This window comes from Echinops telfairi, unplaced genomic scaffold, assembly GCF_000313985.2.
Source record: "Echinops telfairi isolate 266 unplaced genomic scaffold, ASM31398v2 ScPeMD7_24;HRSCAF=84, whole genome shotgun sequence".
Taxonomy (NCBI): domain Eukaryota; kingdom Metazoa; phylum Chordata; class Mammalia; order Afrosoricida; family Tenrecidae; genus Echinops; species Echinops telfairi.
In genome coordinates, this window is record NW_022103921.1 from 4,140,287 (window position 1) to 4,149,450 (window position 9,164).

Here is a 9,164-nt window from a genome sequence, read left to right on the forward strand (position 1 = left end):
TCGGTTTGCCTATGCTATCCCAATTTGACAATAGAAAATCAATTCCCGGCCAACTGAGATGATTGGCCCCCCTGGTTGTAATCTCTCTGTAATCTCTGGACATTTTCACAAGGAGCTCAGCGTTACTATCTGGCTATCTGGAGTTCTTTTTCCTTGAGCTAGCAGATTTCCCAAAGAGAATTCTTCCAATTTCCTGCCTGAAGGGCCAAGTCCTGACTGTCCACATCCTTGGGCTGGGGTTGAACAGTCCAGTAGAGATTCTCAGGATCCAGAGTAAAATGTCCTTTTCATCTCACTTCAGCTACTGATATCTCCTCATCCTCGTTTAGTAGTTGCAAGACTGGGGAGGCAGTAGTGAATTAAACAAATACATGTTTCTGCCTTTGGGAAACATGTAGGTTGGGAGAAGATATCAATAGATGCTAGATAGATAGATAGAAATGTTTAAAATACAGTTTTTCTAGAGTGATAAATATTATGAATATAAAACCAGGAAGAAAGAAAGGCAGAACTTGGGTGGTGGTAGAGGGCTATTTTAAATGGGCTTGTCAGAGAAGACCTTAACGAGAGGTGTCATGGGGAAGAGGCCTCAGGAGAAAATGTCGGTGAGACAGTGGCATGTCTGACATGTGGCATAGCATACTAAACTGGTAGATAAAGGGGGAATAGACTTTAAAGGGGTGAGGGTAGAAAAAGAGAATATCATTGAGAATCTATTACAATAATCCTATAGGCCATGGTAATGCCTTGGACCAGAGTAATAACCAGTTTAGTGCCAAGAAGTAACTAAATACGGCAAATGTATTCTTGATTTTCGAATGGATTGATTATGAAGAGATAGAGAAAAAAGAGAAATCAAGGATCCTTCAAGACCTTGGACTGAGCAACTGGAAGTATGAAATTACCTTTTACTGAGATGGGAAGATGATTTTAGAGGCGATCCTAAGCTTGACTTTGTGCTAAATTTGAGCTATGTATTGAATGTTTGTATGCAGATGAGTAGATAATGTTCAGGAAAAGGCCTGAGGAGCTAAATTTAAGAAGTGGTATTTAAGTCATGAGGGTGGGTGAAATTATCTAGGGAATAAATATATAGGTAAAAGTGGCCCAAGAATGGAATCCTGCAGTATCCCAACATTTAAAGGTGGAGGTTATGAGAAAGGTTCATCAAAAAATTCTAAGAAACGAAGCCACTGAGGAAGGTAGAAAAGCAAGAGAAAGGATTATATGGAAGCTACCTGAAGAAATGCCTCAAGAAAGAGAGGTTGATCCACTAGGCTAAGTGCTGCTGAAAGACCACTCTAGTTCAAAGACCCTTTTCTTAATCCAGTCCGGAGACTTTCTTTCTTAACTTCTTCGGGAACAAACTTCCTGCCTTTCACATGGATTGGGGAAAGTAGAGACTCTTGGCTATGCATAATTGGATCATAGGATATTTCAACGCCTCCTTATTTTCTAATTTTCTATTCATTCTACTTTTCCGCTGATTGCACCCATTTCTTCTGACGCTTAGCAGAATCTAATGATGTATAATGGTATAACTGCCACTTTGGAATTCAACATTCGCAATCAAGAGAAGTCATTTTACCACTTGATAGTTCATCTACTTTGTCCTTTTTATTATTGTCTTTTACTCTTTTACTCCAGTCCATGTGGATTTAAGGCTTTTATGAAAAATCACTTCACTGTACTTTAAGTTAGGGTAATTGTAGATACACACTTACAATCCATGACCACCATTTTTAATGAGATAAAGTTGCCAAGTGCTTACATGTTGTTGTTACATGCTAAGGAGTCACTTCCGTGCCATAGCGACCCTACTATGCACAACAGAACGAAACACTGTCTGGTCTTGTGTAGCACTGTATCATTGCTGGAGTCGATTGTTGTAGGCACTTTATCAGTACATCTCCTTGAATGCCTTCCACTTCTTTGCTGCCACTGTATTTTAGCAATCATAATGCCCTTCTCTGGGACTGGTCTCTCCTGACAGCATGCTCAAAGTATGCCCCATCCTTGCCTCTAAGGAGCACTCTGGCCATACTTCTTCCAAAACAGAATGACCTTTCGTTTTAGCAGTCCATGGTACTTTTTTTTTTAAGCCACTGATTCTCAACTTTTATGAAAATTTCACCTATAAGACAAGGTAATTTATGACTTGATCGTGACTCACCTTTTTGACAACAGTTTTTACATAAAAAATTGCAAACTTTCAACTGAAGTACAAATAAAATATTCACACAAGTGTACACTTTAACATTTTAGCTCCTGTCAACAAATAATGGCTTTCTATCAATTTATGCTAGTCCTGTGGTCCAGAATGCATTTTTCACTGGAAGTGTTTAATTACTCTTCTGTACAGCCTGGGAATCTTCTCATGGGAATTTGTATATAGTCTGTTCTTGATGAAGACAACACTAGGCAGATGTTGCTTGATAGCTAGGTAATGCTGAATGTGACAAACCAGAGGCTCATTAAGATATATCTCCTTTCCTTGAACTGTCAGGTCAACTACAACACAGTCAAGTCCATAGTGTAACAGGATATACGCTAAAGTAAAGTTATAGCCCATAAGGTAGACTGTATCTTTAAGATATGAATTAAGATCCTTCAGCAGAATGCAGACGTCTGTATTGGAGGGTCTGTCTACTTGAGTTACCCTGTATTCCAACCATTACTGCAAAAAACGACTGCTTTTTCTTGTGCACTGCTCCCCAGCATTTATTCTTTGCTGGTTTGCCTGAATAGATGAGCTGCTATTGTTGTTAATCCTGTTACACTCCGACCATTGTTGTTGGAAGAACCGGAATCTGATGCTCACCCCAGCACTGTATTTGTTCCACTTACTCAACCCCAGGTATTTCTCAAGCAACTTCAACTTCACGGCTGCCTCCATATTCCCTCGGGAGCTTCTGCAGTACTTTCAGTATTCTTCTCCAGCACCACAAGTCAAATGCATCTATTATTCTACACTCTTCCTTATTCAAGTCCAACTTTCACATGCATATGAGGCATTTGAAAACAAGATCGCTTGGGTCAGGCACACCTTAGTCCTCAAAATGACTTCCTTGTTTTTCAGTATTCTAAAGAGGTCTTGTGCTGTAGGTTTACCTAATGCCACACTTCTTTTGACCTCTTGATTACTATTTCCAAGAACATTGACTGTGCATCCAATCAAGACAAAATCCTTGACAACTTTAACCTTTTCTCCATTAATCATGATGATACTTATTGGTCCAGTTGTTAGGATTTTGGTCTTCTTTACATTGTATCCTAATTCGTACTGAAGGCTACCCTCCCTGATTTTCACCAACAACTTGAAGTCTTCCTCACGTTCAGCAAGCAAGTTTGTATCATCTGCATACTGCAGGTTGTTAATATACCTTCCTCTAATCTTGGTGCCACATTCTTATTCATCTCATCCAGATTCTCTGATGATTGGCTCAGCATACAGATTGACCAAGTTTGAGGGGTTACCCCCCCCCCAAATAAAAAACAGAATATTTTTAAAAAGCTATTTATTTATTTTTACCAAACAACTTTATCACCTTCAAAATATGCTCCATTACACTTAATACATTTGTCCAATCTGCAATTCCATTCTTGGAAACATTTTTGAAATTCCTCTGTTTGGATGCTTGACAGTACCTCCCTCATTTTTTTCTTGCCCTCTTCTACATAGTCAAATCACTGTCCTTTCATGTTATTCTTCATTTGCGGAAACAGAAAGAAGTTGCATGGAGTGAGGTGTGGTGAGTCAGGTGCATGGGGCAAGAAAGGCATGCTGGTTTTTTGCCAAAAACTGGCACAATGCATGAGCAGGTGCACTGTTGTGGTGGCAAAACCATCCTCTGTCTGTCTCTGTCTGTCTCATAAAAGGAAAAAAAATTACCATGACTGAGAGAACTTTCCCAGGTGACGCCACTGGGTGCACTAACTCAGAGGGAGCTGATCGAAACAGGAAAAATGTGTATTACGGAAGTTCCACTCCACTCAGCGCAATTCTGGTTTGGGTGGATAAGCCCTCATATGGTGAGAGGATACAACCCTGACACACACCATTCTTGTTTTTACACTATGCAGTGTTTCCTTGTTCTGTTAATACAACTGCTAAATGATCCATATACAAGTTCGTTATGAACAAAATTAAATGATCTGGAATTCCCATTCTTCTCAAGGTTATCCATAGTTTGTTATCATCCATACAGTTAAATGTCTTGGTGTAGTTATTCAAACACAAGTAAACATCTTTCTTCTGGTGTTCTCTGCTTTGAGCCAAGAGCTAGCTGACCTCAACAATGATATCCCTTGTTCCATGTCCTCTTCTGAATCAGGCCCAAAGCTCTAGCAGCTCCCTGTCAATGTACTGCTATAATCATTGTTCAATGATCTTCAGCAAAATTTTACTTGCATGTGATATCAATGATAGTGTTCTATACTTTGAAGATTCTGTTGGGTCGTCTTTGTTTGGGCTGTGTACAAATATGGATCTCTTCCAGTCAGCTGTCTTCTAAAGTTCCTGGCATAGCTGAGTGAGTGTTTCCAGTGCTTCACCATCTTGTTGAAACATTTCAGTTAGTATTTCATTAATACCCGGAGCCTTGTTTTTGGCTGATGCTTTCAGTGCAGCTTGAACTTCTTCCTTCAGCACCATTGGTTCTTCCTCATATGCTACCTCCTGAAATGGTGCAATGTCTACTAGTTCTTCTTGGTACAGTGACTCTGTGTATTCCTTTCATCTTCTCTTGATGCTTTCTGCATCATTCAATATTTAGCCCTTTGAATCTTTCAATATTGCAAAACGAGGCTTAAATTATTTCCTTCAGTTTTTTTCAGCTTAAGATATGCTGAGTGCGCTCTTATTTTCAGTTTTCTAACTCTAGATCTTTGCATAGTTCATGATAATATTGTACTTTGTCTTCTCAGGTTACCTTTTGAAATTTTCTATTCAGATCTTTAACGTCATCATTTCTCCCATTTTCTTTAGTTACTTGAGGATGAAGAGCAAGGTCGAGTCTCTTCTGGCATTCACTTGGATCTTTTCTTTCTTTCCCCTCTTTTTATTTATTTATTTATTTATTTATTTATTTATTTATTTTTTTGTTGCTACTACCACCAAGATCTGCACCTGCGGCGGCTCCACCCTGGCCTGCGCCCTAGGCTTCAAGGCTCACCGCAGCGGCCCTCCTACTTGTCCTGGCATAGCGTCCACGGAACAAGGTCGGGTCGCTCCCGTCCCTCTAATGCATCCCTACTGCCGGCAATGGCCAGGTCTGGGCCCGACGCTCAAGCGCCATCCATTTTCAGGGCTAGTTGATTGGCAGGTGAGTTGTTACACACTCCTTAGCGGGTTCCGACTTCCATGGGCACCGTCCTGCTCTTTCCCTTCATTTTTTTAATTTTATACATTTTATTAGGGGCTCATACAACTGTTACCGCAATCCATACACACATCAATTGTGTCAAGCACATTTGTACATCATTCTCAAAACATTTTCTCTCCACTTAAACCCCCGACATTAGGTCCTCATTTTTCCCCTCCCTTCCCGCTCCCCCCTCCCTCATGAGCCCTTGATAGTTTATAAAATGGTATTTTGTCATATCTTACCCTGTCCGACGTCTCCCTTCACCCACTTTTCGTTTGTCTGTCCCCCAGGGAGGAGGTCACACACAGTTCCCTGTAATCGGTTCCCTCTTTCCTACCCATTCTCCCTTTACCCTCCCTGTTCTGCCACTCACACCACTGGTCCTGTAGGGCTCATCCGTCCTGGATTCCCTGAATCCAGAAAAGTGGGTGAAAGGAGATGTCGGACAGTGTAAGAGATGGCAAAATAATAATTTATAAATTATCAAGGGCTCATGAGGGAGGGGGGAGCAGGGAGGGAGGGGAAAAATGAAGAGCGGATGCCAGGGGCTTGGGTGGAGAGCAGATGTTTTGAGAATGATGAGGGCAATGAATGTACAAATGTGCTTGACACAATGGATGTACGGATGGATTGTGACAAGAGTTGTAGGAGCCCCTAATACGACGATTCAAAAAAAACCAAAACAGACTCGGTCGCTCCTTCAGCGGAGTCCTTCTTCGCTGTATGTTCTTTGTCTGGGAGCTTCCCTGAAGCCTCTTCACTTAGGTGCCTCTGGCATTTGAAATACTCATAGCATAGGCGGCTAGAAATCCACAGTCAGGGGTCTGGCTCTGGGGGAAGGTTTTCTCTCTCTTTCGGCACTAGGGGAAGGTCCCTGCCCCGTTTCAACATATATGGGTTTGCAATACCTTAGAGATCTCCATGTGTCTTGGCATCAATCTGTCCTTGGGACTAGTAGGTTTGAAGAACAGGGATCCTGGGGCCAAAGGATACAGCTCATCTTTCTTGGTGCTAACGGTCCCTCTCTGATCTCTGCTTACTTGTTTAAACCCCTTTATATCTCAAAAGAGATTGATGTAACTTTATCTTATAGATTTTATTCTGCTTCATTAACATCTCTGCTTTTATTCTGCCTCATTAACATATCTGCTTTTAATACTGCCTCATTAACATCACAGAGGTGAGAATTTACAACTCACAGGATAATTGTATCAGATCACAAAATGGGGGATAATTATGTAATGCTGAGAATGATGGTTTCCTCAAATTAACACTAAAAATATAGAACACTGAAAAACCAAACAAACAAAAAAACCCTTTATTGGTTCATAATCCACCTATCACACAATTCACTATTTCAGTCTTATCAACAAGATTGCCCATTCATTACCACAATCAATTTTAGGACATTTTCTTCATGTGCTCCTTGTTATTAGCTCCCAATTTTTCCCTAACCTCCTCTGCCATACTCCTAAGAAGCTACTAATCCAGTTACTGCCGTTATAGAGTCACCTATCCTGGATATCATATACCAAAAATGTACAAAAACAAAGAAACAAAAAAGCTAACCACACTGACCAAATAGAGAAAATTCTCGATTGAAAAGAAAGCAGAAATCACATCATCGTCAATGACTATGGCGCGTGATGGGGACCCAATGCCCATCTCTAGACAACTGGACATACCTTGCAGAGGGGTCGTGGGGAGGAGGTGAGTCACTTAGGGTTCAGTATAGCAATAATGAAACCCACAACCTTCCTCTAGTTCTTAAACACTTCCTCCCCCCAACTACCATGACCCCAACCCTGCCTTGCAAACCTGGTTAGACCAGAGGATGCACACCGGTACAGATGGGAATTGGAAACACAGGGAATCTAGGACAGATGAACCCCTCAGGACCAGGGGTGACAGTGGTGATACCAGGAGGGAAGGGGGGTGGGTGTAGAAAGGGGGAATTGATCACAGGGATCTACATATAACTTCTTCTCTGGGGGATGGGCAGCAGAGGGGTTTCAGAGGAGACACCAGGCAGTGTAAGAGAAGATATAATAATAATTTATAAATTATTAAGGGCTCATGAGGGAAAGGGCAGTGGGAAGGGAGGGGGAGGGGAAAAAAGGAAAATGAGCTGATTCCGGGAACCCAAGAGGAAAGCGAATTTTGGGAATGATGAGGGCAACAAATGTATAGATGTGCTTTACACAATTGATCTATGTATTGTGATGAATTGTATGAGCCCCAATAAAATGATTAAATTAAAAAAATAAAATTAAATTAAAAAAAATAAAACATAAAAAAAGTAGAAAATATTGAAAATTAAAACAACTTAAAAATAGGTCAAAGGGGAAATGATGTGTTACATTTTAACCTAGAGCCATCTGCCATGATCCACTTTCCAGTGCACTTTGTATATGATAGCAAGGCTATTCATATCCCTGGTCCGTGTTCAGAGACCTTTCACTGGATGGTTCATCCGGGTGTACTTGCCCTTCACTTAAAAAAGCTGATACAACATTTAAATGAGTCAAAATGGGGATCAAATAAAATATTACAGTTTAATCTAACTATATCTGCAATGAGAGAAAGACTGGGATTTCTACTCCTGTAAAGAGTTACAGTCTCGGAAACTCACAGGAACAGTTAGTTCTACTCTGTACTATAGGGTCACTACTAGTCAGTATTGACTAGATGGCAAAGAGTTTCCGTTTGAGTTCTATCTACTATAATTGTCTCTACGATACTGTCTGTTGGCTATCAAGGCTTTCACATCCCTCATCTAGGATCAGAAGGTATTCATCAGTAATCTATGTTGATGCATATTTTGGAGGAGACACATTTCAGTCCATAATAGTTAGTCTGAGGTTTTGTGTGTCTTTTCTAGGGTGAAGTTCTTTCTTGATGGTGATGCTACTCGTAGAGTGGTTTTGATACTCCATACCACCTCCTAGATCCAGTGAACTCTGTGAGAATGGTGATATTGGTATTCATAAGTAATTTTTTTCCATAAATGATTTTAAGGAGAATTTTGATCATGCATAAGATGTACTCCATATCCAGAGGTTGGGCTTGAACATCATCCTAGCTCCAATCGAAGAATAATAAACCCTTATGACATGGCCCTGCTCAATACTCACCCACATGAAAGCAACAGAAGATATGGATGGTATAGCAAAGTGTGATGAAGAAATTAGATCGTGCCTGACTATCAGAAAGAAGAGCATTTGGTTTCTTAAAGTCTTGTTTTCAAACCGTTAAGTGAGAGGTCAACTTGTTTTCAAGCCATCTAAGCGAGAGGTCAACTCAACCCACATTGAAGAAGCACACCAACATTCATGATCCAAGGATTGTAAATTATTTAATTCAAATCTGAAGGAGGGATTAGTATCAGAACTTCAGTTGTGAGATTCTGGTGTGCAGAAGGCTATAGATGACAGTGGAAGCCCAAAATACCTTTGTCAGAACTACACGTCGACTAAGTCACTGGGGATTTCCCTCTAACCATAATTGAGTTATGTTTAATAATGTTAAAATAAGCAGTTTATCAAACAGAGAGTATTAGAGAGATGACTACAGTAGATTCAAATCATCCATCTGACTTGAATGGTTAAAAGCTTGTCATTTGATCTCCCTTTTGATACACGTTATGTTTAATCTGGTTTTTAATATATTTTTCTTATTGGAGTTTATCTCCGTTGTATTTTGTCATTGTTGGTAGCCTTCTTGACTCTCTGTTATGCATTTTTCTATGTTTTTCAGTATATGAAACCCAGGATAGGCAAATCTATAGAGACAATAACT

At 40.3% G+C, this 9,164-nt stretch overlaps 1 pseudogene; it reads right to left on the reverse strand.

Moving 5' to 3' along the window:
- Positions 1 to 2,329: 2,329 nt before the first annotated feature.
- Positions 2,330 to 2,896, reverse strand: LOC101659876 (annotated as a pseudogene).
- Positions 2,897 to 9,164: the final 6,268 nt, after the last annotated feature.